The 17,099-nt window shown below is 33.7% G+C and overlaps 6 non-coding genes across 6 annotated transcripts; all 6 read left to right on the top strand.

Annotated features, from left to right (window-relative positions):
- The first annotated feature begins 3,950 nt into the window (after positions 1-3,950).
- On the top strand, positions 3,951-4,022 carry TRNAQ-CUG (transfer RNA glutamine (anticodon CUG)). The gene has a single exon. It is a non-coding gene; the product is annotated as a tRNA-Gln (tRNA).
- A 2,445-nt stretch (positions 4,023-6,467) lies between these two features.
- Positions 6,468-6,539, top strand: TRNAQ-CUG (transfer RNA glutamine (anticodon CUG)). The gene has a single exon. It is a non-coding gene; the product is annotated as a tRNA-Gln (tRNA).
- Positions 6,540-8,984: 2,445 nt separating this feature from the next.
- TRNAQ-CUG (transfer RNA glutamine (anticodon CUG)) lies at positions 8,985-9,056 on the top strand. The gene has a single exon. It is a non-coding gene; the product is annotated as a tRNA-Gln (tRNA).
- A 2,444-nt stretch (positions 9,057-11,500) lies between these two features.
- Positions 11,501-11,572, top strand: TRNAQ-CUG (transfer RNA glutamine (anticodon CUG)). Its single transcript has one exon. It is a non-coding gene; the product is annotated as a tRNA-Gln (tRNA).
- A 2,444-nt stretch (positions 11,573-14,016) lies between these two features.
- TRNAQ-CUG (transfer RNA glutamine (anticodon CUG)) lies at positions 14,017-14,088 on the top strand. Its single transcript has one exon. It is a non-coding gene; the product is annotated as a tRNA-Gln (tRNA).
- Positions 14,089-16,533: 2,445 nt separating this feature from the next.
- On the top strand, positions 16,534-16,605 carry TRNAQ-CUG (transfer RNA glutamine (anticodon CUG)). Its single transcript has one exon. It is a non-coding gene; the product is annotated as a tRNA-Gln (tRNA).
- The last annotated feature ends 494 nt before the right edge of the window (positions 16,606-17,099 follow it).

Below are 17,099 nucleotides of genomic sequence, written 5' to 3'. Positions count from 1 at the left end.
CATATTGAACTATGTTGGGGAAGGATGTTGCCCAAAAGACTCAAATAACGTTATAACTCTGTTGAACAGTGGTTTTTATGTGAGATAATATTTTTCAATGAAAGATAAGTTGCCCCCTGAGGCAAATCTCTTCTGTCAAAATGGAAAGCTCACCCTGGTACGGGAGGGTGGATGGTGTCGTGGTTAGCACTCTGGACTCTGAAAACAGGGATCTGAGTACAAATTTCAGTGGGACTTATCTGAACATTACAATTTTCTTTTCCATTCAGTTCTTAAAAGTTTTATTTGGAACAACATCACATTTACTTATAAACATGTAAAAATCAACCTGTACATATGTATCTCTGTATATATAGCTATATGTCTCTGTATATTTATAGGAACATATAAACATATAGATTATAAAAATAAATATAATTAGTGGAGGTGAAAATCATGAACAGTTGTTGCCTCTCAGCATTTGAAACATGAGTTTCTACTTCTTTCTCTTTTATATGTCCTGAAATTGAGATAGTCACTTTTTACTCATTATTGATCCAACAATACAGTTGATGTATACAAAGCATATCATATGATTTCTGAATGAAGTTCAAAAATGAGAATTTGATCAGTACCTGTCATGCCTCCGACCAAAAGCTTATATTTTACGATTGGAGATCAACTGTTGTAAATCAGCAAGAAAAACATTTTCTTTTCACGATTTCCATACTAATATAAAACAACATTTTTACTAGCTGAATGAGATCATCATTTGGGTTCCTCTATGTTTGATTGAAGAAAACTTCTCATTCAAAATGTGCTATTTTCGCCTTATCAATAGCGGGAAAGCTTAAAAATGTGATGCTGTGAATCACCCGTCTGAAATGCGTTTGAGAAAATCAGGATATGATTTTATAATGGCTAACTACTTTGTGAAGAAATTTGATGTCAAAGTATTGTAAAGTTTGTATTGATGTAACTTGTTCAAGCTGATGGACATTTTGAAAGCATTCAATAATTGACTCTTTCAACCTACTGGTGTTGGATTTGAGCTATCAATGAACAAAGATGAAGAAATGGAAAAGCTCAAGAGTAATAAAAAAAGTCCCTCCAAGGTTTCAAATCGGATCATTGGATGCAAAGTCCAAATTGCCAACCATTGCTCTATCGAGCCACCCATGCAGGAGACAGAGACATTGCTTCAGTAGTCTGGAAATGTAGACTGTTTTATTATGCTACAGGCAAAGATGAACATTGTGATATAACTTTTATATTCAGATAAACATTTGAATATTTAACACTTTTATAGAGAATATAGCTGAAAAGAATCAAATCACATTAAATCTCTATCCACTATGACCATTCAAATGAGATATCTTTTTATCAATATAAGAGAAGGACATCACTGATGCGCTCTCTTTTGTCTCAATGGAAAAGGCACTCTTGTGTGAGAGGGTTCCAAGGTGTAATGGTTAGCACTCTGGACTCTGAATCCAGCGATCCGAGTTCAAATCTCGGTGGGACCTACTACAATTATGAGATTCACTGTTTAACTCATTTTTTAGAATTTGGTCTAGAAAAAACCTAATATCAATGTTTTATACTGATGCGTATGAACGCATAAGTATGTATAGATGCATACATAGCTTTATCCATCTAGATAGCTGTTAGACAATATGAACATATCAATTATTCATAAACATAAATATTGAAGCTGAACCTAGAAACTGTTCTTTCACATCCACATTGTAAACATGAGTTTATTTTCCTTTCTCATCTATATGGCCAGTAATGAGATAGTTCATTTTTGCTGATTTCTTATCTGACAACATGCTGGACTTACACAGTGCATTTCATTGTGAATTTCTTTGAAAGTGAATTTCAGATTCACACCTTTGACATGTCTTTCAAAAGATTCAACTTTATTGGTTGTGGATTTACTGTTGAAAATCAGTGTGTAAAATCTTTGTACGTCTGAATTTCAAGATTATTATTCAAAATGCACATCTTCGGTCCCCGTAATACAAAGTTTGACTCCTCAAGTTTTGTTTTAATGAATGCTTTGCAATTAAAAAGTTCCTTGTTCCCCTTATCAATAACAGTAAGATTTTGAAAAGTAATGTCGTGCATCAGGCCCCTGTGATGAGTTTGAGAAACCAGAGTGAGTTTGTAAAATCTCTCATTATTTTGAGCCATTTAGTTTCCAGGTATTGTAAAAATTCTATTATTTGCTCACATCTAGTAAACTTTTAGAGTATAATCAATAAATTAATTGTTCACCCTACCGGTATTAGATATGTGATATTAATGAATACACTTGAAAGAAAATGATTTGGTCAAGAGTCATAAAATGGTCCCACCGCGATTTGAACTCGGATCATTGGATTCAAAGTCCAAAGTGCTAACCATTACACCATGGAACCTCCCATGTGAAAGGAGTGCAAACTGCTGCAGCAATGTGGAAATGTCAAAGTTTTTAATATTCTACTGTCAAAGAGAAACTGAATTGGATTGCTTTCCTATTCTGGTAAACTTTTGCATATTGAACTATGTTGGGGAAGGATGTTGCCCAAAAGACTCAAATAACGTTATAACTCTGTTGAACAGTGGTTTTTATGTGAGATAATATTTTTCAATGAAAGATAAGTTGCCCCCTGAGGCAAATCTCTTCTGTCAAAATGGAAAGCTCACCCTGGTACGGGAGGGTGGATGGTGTCGTGGTTAGCACTCTGGACTCTGAAAACAGGGATCTGAGTACAAATTTCAGTGGGACTTATCTGAACATTACAATTTTCTTTTCCATTCAGTTCTTAAAAGTTTTATTTGGAACAACATCACATTTACTTATAAACATGTAAAAATCAACCTGTACATATGTATCTCTGTATATATAGCTATATGTCTCTGTATATTTATAGGAACATATAAACATATAGATTATAAAAATAAATATAATTAGTGGAGGTGAAAATCATGAACAGTTGTTGCCTCTCAGCATTTGAAACATGAGTTTCTACTTCTTTCTCTTTTATATGTCCTGAAATTGAGATAGTCACTTTTTACTCATTATTGATCCAACAATACAGTTGATGTATACAAAGCATATCATATGATTTCTGAATGAAGTTCAAAAATGAGAATTTGATCAGTACCTGTCATGCCTCCGACCAAAAGCTTATATTTTACGATTGGAGATCAACTGTTGTAAATCAGCATGAAAAACATTTTCTTTTCACGATTTCCATACTAATATAAAACAACATTTTTACTAGCTGAATGAGATCATCATTTGGGTTCCTCTATGTTTGATTGAAGAAAACTTCTCATTCAAAATGTGCTATTTTCGCCTTATCAATAGCGGGAAAGCTTAAAAAAGTGATGCTGTGAATCACCCGTCTGAAATGCGTTTGAGAAAATCAGGATATGATTTTATAATGGCTAACTACTTTGTGAAGAAATTTGATGTCAAAGTATTGTAAAGTTTGTATTGATGTAACTTGTTCAAGCTGATGGACATTTTGAAAGCATTCAATAATTGACTCTTTCAACCTACTGGTGTTGGATTTGAGCTATCAATGAACAAAGATGAAGAAATGGAAAAGCTCAAGAGTAATAAAAAAAGTCCCTCCAAGGTTTCAAATCGGATCATTGGATGCAAAGTCCAAATTGCCAACCATTGCTCTATCGAGCCACCCATGCAGGAGACAGAGACATTGCTTCAGTAGTCTGGAAATGTAGACTGTTTTATTATGCTACAGGCAAAGATGAACATTGTGATATAACTTTTATATTCAGATAAACATTTGAATATTTAACACTTTTATAGAGAATATAGCTGAAAAGAATCAAATCACATTAAATCTCTATCCACTATGACCATTCAAATGAGATATCTTTTTATCAATATAAGAGAAGGACATCACTGATGCGCTCTCTTTTGTCTCAATGGAAAAGGCACTCTTGTGTGAGAGGGTTCCATGGTGTAATGGTTAGCACTCTGGACTCTGAATCCAGCGATCCGAGTTCAAATCTCGGTGGGACCTACTACAATTATGAGATTCACTGTTTAACTCATTTTTTAGAATTTGGTCTAGAAAAAACCTAATATCAATGTTTTATACTGATGCGTATGAACGCATAAGTATGTATAGATGCATACATAGCTTTATCCATCTAGATAGCTGTTAGACAATATGAACATATCAATTATTCATAAACATAAATATTGAAGCTGAACCTAGAAACTGTTCTTTCACATCCACATTGTAAACATGAGTTTATTTTCCTTTCTCATCTATATGGCCAGTAATGAGATAGTTCATTTTTGCTGATTTCTTAGCTGACAACATGCTGGACTTACACAGTGCATTTCATTGTGAATTTCTTTGAAAGTGAATTTCAGATTCACACCTTTGACATGTCTTTCAAAAGATTCAACTTTATTGGTTGTGGATTTACTGTTGAAAATCAGTGTGTAAAATCTTTGTACGTCTGAATTTCAAGATTATTATTCAAAATGCACATCTTCGGTCCCCGTAATACAAAGTTTGACTCCTCAAGTTTTGTTTTAATGAATGCTTTGCAATTAAAAAGTTCCTTGTTCCCCTTATCAATAACAGTAAGATTTTGAAAAGTAATGTCGTGCATCAGGCCCCTGTGATGAGTTTGAGAAACCAGAGTGAGTTTGTAAAATCTCTCATTATTTTGAGCCATTTAGTTTCCAGGTATTGTAAAAATTCTATTATTTGCTCACATCTAGTAAACTTTTAGAGTATAATCAATAAATTAATTGTTCACCCTACCGGTATTAGATATGTGATATTAATGAATACACTTGAAAGAAAATGATTTGGTCAAGAGTCATAAAATGGTCCCACCGCGATTTGAACTCGGATCATTGGATTCAAAGTCCAAAGTGCTAACCATTACACCATGGAACCTCCCATGTGAAAGGAGTGCAAACTGCTGCAGCAATGTGGAAATGTCAAAGTTTTTAATATTCTACTGTCAAAGAGAAACTGAATTGGATTGCTTTCCTATTCTGGTAAACTTTTGCATATTGAACTATGTTGGGGAAGGATGTTGCCCAAAAGACTCAAATAACGTTATAACTCTGTTGAACAGTGGTTTTTATGTGAGATAATATTTTTCAATGAAAGATAAGTTGCCCCCTGAGGCAAATCTCTTCTGTCAAAATGGAAAGCTCACCCTGGTACGGGAGGGTGGATGGTGTCGTGGTTAGCACTCTGGACTCTGAAAACAGGGATCTGAGTACAAATTTCAGTGGGACTTATCTGAACATTACAATTTTCTTTTCCATTCAGTTCTTAAAAGTTTTATTTGGAACAACATCACATTTACTTATAAACATGTAAAAATCAACCTGTACATATGTATCTCTGTATATATAGCTATATGTCTCTGTATATTTATAGGAACATATAAACATATAGATTATAAAAATAAATATAATTAGTGGAGGTGAAAATCATGAACAGTTGTTGCCTCTCAGCATTTGAAACATGAGTTTCTACTTCTTTCTCTTTTATATGTCCTGAAATTGAGATAGTCACTTTTTACTCATTATTGATCCAACAATACAGTTGATGTATACAAAGCATATCATATGATTTCTGAATGAAGTTCAAAAATGAGAATTTGATCAGTACCTGTCATGCCTCCGACCAAAAGCTTATATTTTACGATTGGAGATCAACTGTTGTAAATCAGCATGAAAAACATTTTCTTTTCACGATTTCCATACTAATATAAAACAACATTTTTACTAGCTGAATGAGATCATCATTTGGGTTCCTCTATGTTTGATTGAAGAAAACTTCTCATTCAAAATGTGCTATTTTCGCCTTATCAATAGCGGGAAAGCTTAAAAAAGTGATGCTGTGAATCACCCGTCTGAAATGCGTTTGAGAAAATCAGGATATGATTTTATAATGGCTAACTACTTTGTGAAGAAATTTGATGTCAAAGTATTGTAAAGTTTGTATTGATGTAACTTGTTCAAGCTGATGGACATTTTGAAAGCATTCAATAATTGACTCTTTCAACCTACTGGTGTTGGATTTGAGCTATCAATGAACAAAGATGAAGAAATGGAAAAGCTCAAGAGTAATAAAAAAAGTCCCTCCAAGGTTTCAAATCGGATCATTGGATGCAAAGTCCAAATTGCCAACCATTGCTCTATCGAGCCACCCATGCAGGAGACAGAGACATTGCTTCAGTAGTCTGGAAATGTAGACTGTTTTATTATGCTACAGGCAAAGATGAACATTGTGATATAACTTTTATATTCAGATAAACATTTGAATATTTAACACTTTTATAGAGAATATAGCTGAAAAGAATCAAATCACATTAAATCTCTATCCACTATGACCATTCAAATGAGATATCTTTTTATCAATATAAGAGAAGGACATCACTGATGCGCTCTCTTTTGTCTCAATGGAAAAGGCACTCTTGTGTGAGAGGGTTCCATGGTGTAATGGTTAGCACTCTGGACTCTGAATCCAGCGATCCGAGTTCAAATCTCGGTGGGACCTACTACAATTATGAGATTCACTGTTTAACTCATTTTTTAGAATTTGGTCTAGAAAAAACCTAATATCAATGTTTTATACTGATGCGTATGAACGCATAAGTATGTATAGATGCATACATAGCTTTATCCATCTAGATAGCTGTTAGACAATATGAACATATCAATTATTCATAAACATAAATATTGAAGCTGAACCTAGAAACTGTTCTTTCACATCCACATTGTAAACATGAGTTTATTTTCCTTTCTCATCTATATGGCCAGTAATGAGATAGTTCATTTTTGCTGATTTCTTAGCTGACAACATGCTGGACTTACACAGTGCATTTCATTGTGAATTTCTTTGAAAGTGAATTTCAGATTCACACCTTTGACATGTCTTTCAAAAGATTCAACTTTATTGGTTGTGGATTTACTGTTGAAAATCAGTGTGTAAAATCTTTGTACGTCTGAATTTCAAGATTATTATTCAAAATGCACATCTTCGGTCCCCGTAATACAAAGTTTGACTCCTCAAGTTTTGTTTTAATGAATGCTTTGCAATTAAAAAGTTCCTTGTTCCCCTTATCAATAACAGTAAGATTTTGAAAAGTAATGTCGTGCATCAGGCCCCTGTGATGAGTTTGAGAAACCAGAGTGAGTTTGTAAAATCTCTCATTATTTTGAGCCATTTAGTTTCCAGGTATTGTAAAAATTCTATTATTTGCTCACATCTAGTAAACTTTTAGAGTATAATCAATAAATTAATTGTTCACCCTACCGGTATTAGATATGTGATATTAATGAATACACTTGAAAGAAAATGATTTGGTCAAGAGTCATAAAATGGTCCCACCGCGATTTGAACTCGGATCATTGGATTCAAAGTCCAAAGTGCTAACCATTACACCATGGAACCTCCCATGTGAAAGGAGTGCAAACTGCTGCAGCAATGTGGAAATGTCAAAGTTTTTAATATTCTACTGTCAAAGAGAAACTGAATTGGATTGCTTTCCTATTCTGGTAAACTTTTGCATATTGAACTATGTTGGGGAAGGATGTTGCCCAAAAGACTCAAATAACGTTATAACTCTGTTGAACAGTGGTTTTTATGTGAGATAATATTTTTCAATGAAAGATAAGTTGCCCCCTGAGGCAAATCTCTTCTGTCAAAATGGAAAGCTCACCCTGGTACGGGAGGGTGGATGGTGTCGTGGTTAGCACTCTGGACTCTGAAAACAGGGATCTGAGTACAAATTTCAGTGGGACTTATCTGAACATTACAATTTTCTTTTCCATTCAGTTCTTAAAAGTTTTATTTGGAACAACATCACATTTACTTATAAACATGTAAAAATCAACCTGTACATATGTATCTCTGTATATATAGCTATATGTCTCTGTATATTTATAGGAACATATAAACATATAGATTATAAAAATAAATATAATTAGTGGAGGTGAAAATCATGAACAGTTGTTGCCTCTCAGCATTTGAAACATGAGTTTCTACTTCTTTCTCTTTTATATGTCCTGAAATTGAGATAGTCACTTTTTACTCATTATTGATCCAACAATACAGTTGATGTATACAAAGCATATCATATGATTTCTGAATGAAGTTCAAAAATGAGAATTTGATCAGTACCTGTCATGCCTCCGACCAAAAGCTTATATTTTACGATTGGAGATCAACTGTTGTAAATCAGCATGAAAAACATTTTCTTTTCACGATTTCCATACTAATATAAAACAACATTTTTACTAGCTGAATGAGATCATCATTTGGGTTCCTCTATGTTTGATTGAAGAAAACTTCTCATTCAAAATGTGCTATTTTCGCCTTATCAATAGCGGGAAAGCTTAAAAAAGTGATGCTGTGAATCACCCGTCTGAAATGCCTTTGAGAAAATCAGGATATGATTTTATAATGGCTAACTACTTTGTGAAGAAATTTGATGTCAAAGTATTGTAAAGTTTGTATTGATGTAACTTGTTCAAGCTGATGGACATTTTGAAAGCATTCAATAATTGACTCTTTCAACCTACTGGTGTTGGATTTGAGCTATCAATGAACAAAGATGAAGAAATGGAAAAGCTCAAGAGTAATAAAAAAAGTCCCTCCAAGGTTTCAAATCGGATCATTGGATGCAAAGTCCAAATTGCCAACCATTGCTCTATCGAGCCACCCATGCAGGAGACAGAGACATTGCTTCAGTAGTCTGGAAATGTAGACTGTTTTATTATGCTACAGGCAAAGATGAACATTGTGATATAACTTTTATATTCAGATAAACATTTGAATATTTAACACTTTTATAGAGAATATAGCTGAAAAGAATCAAATCACATTAAATCTCTATCCACTATGACCATTCAAATGAGATATCTTTTTATCAATATAAGAGAAGGACATCACTGATGCGCTCTCTTTTGTCTCAATGGAAAAGGCACTCTTGTGTGAGAGGGTTCCATGGTGTAATGGTTAGCACTCTGGACTCTGAATCCAGCGATCTGAGTTCAAATCTCGGTGGGACCTACTACAATTATGAGATTCACTGTTTAACTCATTTTTTAGAATTTGGTCTAGAAAAAACCTAATATCAATGTTTTATACTGATGCGTATGAACGCATAAGTATGTATAGATGCATACATAGCTTTATCCATCTAGATAGCTGTTAGACAATATGAACATATCAATTATTCATAAACATAAATATTGAAGCTGAACCTAGAAACTGTTCTTTCACATCCACATTGTAAACATGAGTTTATTTTCCTTTCTCATCTATATGGCCAGTAATGAGATCGTTCATTTTTGCTGATTTCTTAGCTGACAACATGCTGGACTTACACAGTGCATTTCATTGTGAATTTCTTTGAAAGTGAATTTCAGATTCACACCTTTGACATGTCTTTCAAAAGATTCAACTTTATTGGTTGTGGATTTACTGTTGAAAATCAGTGTGTAAAATCTTTGTACGTCTGAATTTCAAGATTATTATTCAAAATGCACATCTTCGGTCCCCGTAATACAAAGTTTGACTCCTCAAGTTTTGTTTTAATGAATGCTTTGCAATTAAAAAGTTCCTTGTTCCCCTTATCAATAACAGTAAGATTTTGAAAAGTAATGTCGTGCATCAGGCCCCTGTGATGAGTTTGAGAAACCAGAGTGAGTTTGTAAAATCTCTCATTATTTTGAGCCATTTAGTTTCCAGGTATTGTAAAAATTCTATTATTTGCTCACATCTAGTAAACTTTTAGAGTATAATCAATAAATTAATTGTTCACCCTACCGGTATTAGATATGTGATATTAATGAATACACTTGAAAGAAAATGATTTGGTCAAGAGTCATAAAATGGTCCCACCGCGATTTGAACTCGGATCATTGGATTCAAAGTCCAAAGTGCTAACATTACACCATGGAACCTCCCATGTGAAAGGAGTGCAAACTGCTGCAGCAATGTGGAAATGTCAAAGTTTTTAATATTCTACTGTCAAAGAGAAACTGAATTGGATTGCTTTCCTATTCTGGTAAACTTTTGCATATTGAACTATGTTGGGGAAGGATGTTGCCCAAAAGACTCAAATAACGTTATAACTCTGTTGAACAGTGGTTTTTATGTGAGATAATATTTTTCAATGAAAGATAAGTTGCCCCCTGAGGCAAATCTCTTCTGTCAAAATGGAAAGCTCACCCTGGTACGGGAGGGTGGATGGTGTCGTGGTTAGCACTCTGGACTCTGAAAACAGGGATCTGAGTACAAATTTCAGTGGGACTTATCTGAACATTACAATTTTCTTTTCCATTCAGTTCTTAAAAGTTTTATTTGGAACAACATCACATTTACTTATAAACATGTAAAAATCAACCTGTACATATGTATCTCTGTATATATAGCTATATGTCTCTGTATATTTATAGGAACATATAAACATATAGATTATAAAAATAAATATAATTAGTGGAGGTGAAAATCATGAACAGTTGTTGCCTCTCAGCATTTGAAACATGAGTTTCTACTTCTTTCTCTTTTATATGTCCTGAAATTGAGATAGTCACTTTTTACTCATTATTGATCCAACAATACAGTTGATGTATACAAAGCATATCATATGATTTCTGAATGAAGTTCAAAAATGAGAATTTGATCAGTACCTGTCATGCCTCCGACCAAAAGCTTATATTTTACGATTGGAGATCAACTGTTGTAAATCAGCATGAAAAACATTTTCTTTTCACGATTTCCATACTAATATAAAACAACATTTTTACTAGCTGAATGAGATCATCATTTGGGTTCCTCTATGTTTGATTGAAGAAAACTTCTCATTCAAAATGTGCTATTTTCGCCTTATCAATAGCGGGAAAGCTTAAAAAAGTGATGCTGTGAATCACCCGTCTGAAATGCGTTTGAGAAAATCAGGATATGATTTTATAATGGCTAACTACTTTGTGAAGAAATTTGATGTCAAAGTATTGTAAAGTTTGTATTGATGTAACTTGTTCAAGCTGATGGACATTTTGAAAGCATTCAATAATTGACTCTTTCAACCTACTGGTGTTGGATTTGAGCTATCAATGAACAAAGATGAAGAAATGGAAAAGCTCAAGAGTAATAAAAAAAGTCCCTCCAAGGTTTCAAATCGGATCATTGGATGCAAAGTCCAAATTGCCAACCATTGCTCTATCGAGCCACCCATGCAGGAGACAGAGACATTGCTTCAGTAGTCTGGAAATGTAGACTGTTTTATTATGCTACAGGCAAAGATGAACATTGTGATATAACTTTTATATTCAGATAAACATTTGAATATTTAACACTTTTATAGAGAATATAGCTGAAAAGAATCAAATCACATTAAATCTCTATCCACTATGACCATTCAAATGAGATATCTTTTTATCAATATAAGAGAAGGACATCACTGATGCGCTCTCTTTTGTCTCAATGGAAAAGGCACTCTTGTGTGAGAGGGTTCCATGGTGTAATGGTTAGCACTCTGGACTCTGAATCCAGCGATCTGAGTTCAAATCTCGGTGGGACCTACTACAATTATGAGATTCACTGTTTAACTCATTTTTTAGAATTTGGTCTAGAAAAAACCTAATATCAATGTTTTATACTGATGCGTATGAACGCATAAGTATGTATAGATGCATACATAGCTTTATCCATCTAGATAGCTGTTAGACAATATGAACATATCAATTATTCATAAACATAAATATTGAAGCTGAACCTAGAAACTGTTCTTTCACATCCACATTGTAAACATGAGTTTATTTTCCTTTCTCATCTATATGGCCAGTAATGAGATAGTTCATTTTTGCTGATTTCTTAGCTGACAACATGCTGGACTTACACAGTGCATTTCATTGTGAATTTCTTTGAAAGTGAATTTCAGATTCACACCTTTGACATGTCTTTCAAAAGATTCAACTTTATTGGTTGTGGATTTACTGTTGAAAATCAGTGTGTAAAATCTTTGTACGTCTGAATTTCAAGATTATTATTCAAAATGCACATCTTCGGTCCCCGTAATACAAAGTTTGACTCCTCAAGTTTTGTTTTAATGAATGCTTTGCAATTAAAAAGTTCCTTGTTCCCCTTATCAATAACAGTAAGATTTTGAAAAGTAATGTCGTGCATCAGGCCCCTGTGATGAGTTTGAGAAACCAGAGTGAGTTTGTAAAATCTCTCATTATTTTGAGCCATTTAGTTTCCAGGTATTGTAAAAATTCTATTATTTGCTCACATCTAGTAAACTTTTAGAGTATAATCAATAAATTAATTGTTCACCCTACCGGTATTAGATATGTGATATTAATGAATACACTTGAAAGAAAATGATTTGGTCAAGAGTCATAAAATGGTCCCACCGCGATTTGAACTCGGATCATTGGATTCAAAGTCCAAAGTGCTAACATTACACCATGGAACCTCCCATGTGAAAGGAGTGCAAACTGCTGCAGCAATGTGGAAATGTCAAAGTTTTTAATATTCTACTGTCAAAGAGAAACTGAATTGGATTGCTTTCCTATTCTGGTAAACTTTTGCATATTGAACTATGTTGGGGAAGGATGTTGCCCAAAAGACTCAAATAACGTTATAACTCTGTTGAACAGTGGTTTTTATGTGAGATAATATTTTTCAATGAAAGATAAGTTGCCCCCTGAGGCAAATCTCTTCTGTCAAAATGGAAAGCTCACCCTGGTACGGGAGGGTGGATGGTGTCGTGGTTAGCACTCTGGACTCTGAAAACAGGGATCTGAGTACAAATTTCAGTGGGACTTATCTGAACATTACAATTTTCTTTTCCATTCAGTTCTTAAAAGTTTTATTTGGAACAACATCACATTTACTTATAAACATGTAAAAATCAACCTGTACATATGTATCTCTGTATATATAGCTATATGTCTCTGTATATTTATAGGAACATATAAACATATAGATTATAAAAATAAATATAATTAGTGGAGGTGAAAATCATGAACAGTTGTTGCCTCTCAGCATTTGAAACATGAGTTTCTACTTCTTTCTCTTTTATATGTCCTGAAATTGAGATAGTCACTTTTTACTCATTATTGATCCAACAATACAGTTGATGTATACAAAGCATATCATATGATTTGTGAATGAAGTTCAAAAATGAGAATTTGATCAGTACCTGTCATGCCTCCGACCAAAAGCTTATATTTTACGATTGGAGATCAACTGTTGTAAATCAGCATGAAAAACATTTTCTTTTCACGATTTCCATACTAATATAAAACAACATTTTTACTAGCTGAATGAGATCATCATTTGGGTTCCTCTATGTTTGATTGAAGAAAACTTCTCATTCAAAATGTGCTATTTTTGCCTTATCAATAGCGGGAACGCTTAAAAAAGTCATGCTGTGAATCACCCGTCTGAAATGCGTTTGAGAAAATCAGGATATGATTTTATAATGGCTAACTACTTTGTGAAGAAATTTGATGTCAAAGTATTGTAAAGTTTGTATTGATGTAACTTGTTCAAGCTGATGGACATTTTGAAAGCATTCAATAATTGACTCTTTCAACCTACTGGTGTTGAATTTGAGCTATCAATGAACAAAGATGAAGAAATGGAAAAGCTCAAGAGTAATAAAAAAAGTCCCTCCAAGGTTTCAAATCGGATCATTGGATGCAAAGTCCAAATTGCCAACCATTGCTCTATCGAGCCACCCATGCAGGAGACAGAGACATTGCTTCAGTAGTCTGGAAATGTAGACTGTTTTATTATGCTACAGGCAAAGATGAACATTGTGATATAACTTTTATATTCAGATAAACATTTGAATATTTAACACTTTTATAGAGAATATAGCTGAAAAGAATCAAATCACATTAAATCTCTATCCACTATGACCATTCAAATGAGATATCTTTTTATCAATATAAGAGAAGGACATCACTGATGCGCTCTCTTTTGTCTCAATGGAAAAGGCACTCTTGTGTGAGAGGGTTCCATGGTGTAATGGTTAGCACTCTGGACTCTGAATCCAGCGATCTGAGTTCAAATCTCGGTGGGACCTACTACAATTATGAGATTCACTGTTTAACTCATTTTTTAGAATTTGGTCTAGAAAAAACCTAATATCAATGTTTTATACTGATGCGTATGAACGCATAAGTATGTATAGATGCATACATAGCTTTATCCATCTAGATAGCTGTTAGACAATATGAACATATCAATTATTCATAAACATAAATATTGAAGCTGAACCTAGAAACTGTTCTTTCACATCCACATTGTAAACATGAGTTTATTTTCCTTTCTCATCTATATGGCCAGTAATGAGATAGTTCATTTTTGCTGATTTCTTAGCTGACAACATGCTGGACTTACACAGTGCATTTCATTGTGAATTTCTTTGAAAGTGAATTTCAGATTCACACCTTTGACATGTCTTTCAAAAGATTCAACTTTATTGGTTGTGGATTTACTGTTGAAAATCAGTGTGTAAAATCTTTGTACGTCTGAATTTCAAGATTATTATTCAAAATGCACATCTTCGGTCCCCGTAATACAAAGTTTGACTCCTCAAGTTTTGTTTTAATGAATGCTTTGCAATTAAAAAGTTCCTTGTTCCCCTTATCAATAACAGTAAGATTTTGAAAAGTAATGTCGTGCATCAGGCCCCTGTGATGAGTTTGAGAAACCAGAGTGAGTTTGTAAAATCTCTCATTATTTTGAGCCATTTAGTTTCCAGGTATTGTAAAAATTCTATTATTTGCTCACATCTAGTAAACTTTTAGAGTATAATCAATAAATTAATTGTTCACCCTACCGGTATTAGATATGTGATATTAATGAATACACTTGAAAGAAAATGATTTGGTCAAGAGTCATAAAATGGTCCCACCGCGATTTGAACTCGGATCATTGGATTCAAAGTCCAAAGTGCTAACCATTACACCATGGAACCTCCAATGTGAAAGGAGTGCAAACTGCTGCAGCAATGTGGAAATGTCAAAGTTTTTAATATTCTACTGTCAAAGAGAAACTGAATTGGATTGCTTTCCTATTCTGGTAAACTTTTGCATATTGAACTATGTTGGGGAAGGATGTTGCCCAAAAGACTCAAATAACGTTATAACTCTGTTGAACAGTGGTTTTTATGTGAGATAATATTTTTCAATGAAAGATAAGTTGCCCCCTGAGGCAAATCTCTTCTGTCAAAATGGAAAGCTCACCCTGGTACGGGAGGGTGGATGGTGTCGTGGTTAGCACTCTGGACTCTGAAAACAGGGATCTGAGTACAAATTTCAGTGGGACTTATCTGAACATTACAATTTTCTTTTCCATTCAGTTCTTAAAAGTTTTATTTGGAACAACATCACATTTACTTATAAACATGTAAAAATCAACCTGTACATATGTATCTCTGTATATATAGCTATATGTCTCTGTATATTTATAGGAACATATAAACATATAGATTATAAAAATAAATATAATTAGTGGAGGTGAAAATCATGAACAGTTGTTGCCTCTCAGCATTTGAAACATGAGTTTCTACTTCTTTCTCTTTTATATGTCCTGAAATTGAGATAGTCACTTTTTACTCATTATTGATCCAACAATACAGTTGATGTATACAAAGCATATCATATGATTTGTGAATGAAGTTCAAAAATGAGAATTTGATCAGTACCTGTCATGCCTCCGACCAAAAGCTTATATTTTACGATTGGAGATCAACTGTTGTAAATCAGCATGAAAAACATTTTCTTTTCACGATTTCCATACTAATATAAAACAACATTTTTACTAGCTGAATGAGATCATCATTTGGGTTCCTCTATGTTTGATTGAAGAAAACTTCTCATTCAAAATGTGCTATTTTTGCCTTATCAATAGCGGGAACGCTTAAAAAAGTCATGCTGTGAATCACCCGTCTGAAATGCGTTTGAGAAAATCAGGATATGATTTTATAATGGCTAACTACTTTGTGAAGAAATTTGATGTCAAAGTATTGTAAAGTTTGTATTGATGTAACTTGTTCAAGCTGATGGACATTTTGAAAGCATTCAATAATTGACTCTTTCAACCTACTGGTGTTGAATTTGAGCTATCAATGAACAAAGATGAAGAAATGGAAAAGCTCAAGAGTAATAAAAAAAGTCCCTCCAAGGTTTCAAATCGGATCATTGGATGCAAAGTCCAAATTGCCAACCATTGCTCTATCGAGCCACCCATGCAGGAGACAGAGACATTGCTTCAGTAGTCTGGAAATGAAGACTGTTTTATTATGCTACAGGCAAAGATGAACATTGTGATATAACTTTTATATTCAGATAAACATTTGAATATTTAACACTTTTATAGAGAATATAGCTGAAAAGAATCAAATCACATTAAATCTCTATCCACTATGACCATTCAAATGAGATATCTTTTTATCAATATAAGAGAAGGACATCACTGATGCGCTCTCTTTTGTCTCAATGGAAAAGGCACTCTTGTGTGAGAGGGTTCCATGGTGTAATGGTTAGCACTCTGGACTCTGAATCCAGCGATCTGAGTTCAAATCTCGGTGGGACCTACTACAATTATGAGATTCACTGTTTAACTCATTTTTTAGAATTTGGTCTAGAAAAAACCTAATATCAATGTTTTATACTGATGCGTATGAACGCATAAGTATGTATAGATGCATACATAGCTTTATCCATCTAGATAGCTGTTAGACAATATGAACATATCAATTATTCATAAACATAAATATTGAAGCTGAACCTAGAAACTGTTCTTTCACATCCACATTGTAAACATGAGTTTATTTTCCTTTCTCATCTATATGGCCAGTAATGAGATAGTTCATTTTTGCTGATTTCTTAGCTGACAACATGCTGGACTTACACAGTGCATTTCATTGTGAATTTCTTTGAAAGTGAATTTCAGATTCACACCTTTGACATGTCTTTCAAAAGATTCAACTTTATTGGTTGTGGATTTACTGTTGAAAATCAGTGTGTAAAATCTTTGTACGTCTGAATTTCAAGATTATTATTCAAAATGCACATCTTCGGTCCCCGT

The sequence above is a fragment of the Triturus cristatus genome, chromosome 5_2, assembly GCF_964204655.1.
Source record: "Triturus cristatus chromosome 5_2, aTriCri1.1, whole genome shotgun sequence".
Lineage (NCBI taxonomy): Eukaryota > Metazoa > Chordata > Amphibia > Caudata > Salamandridae > Triturus > Triturus cristatus.
Note: the sequence above shows the minus strand (reverse complement) of the source record. Positions and strands in the feature narration are given on the sequence as shown.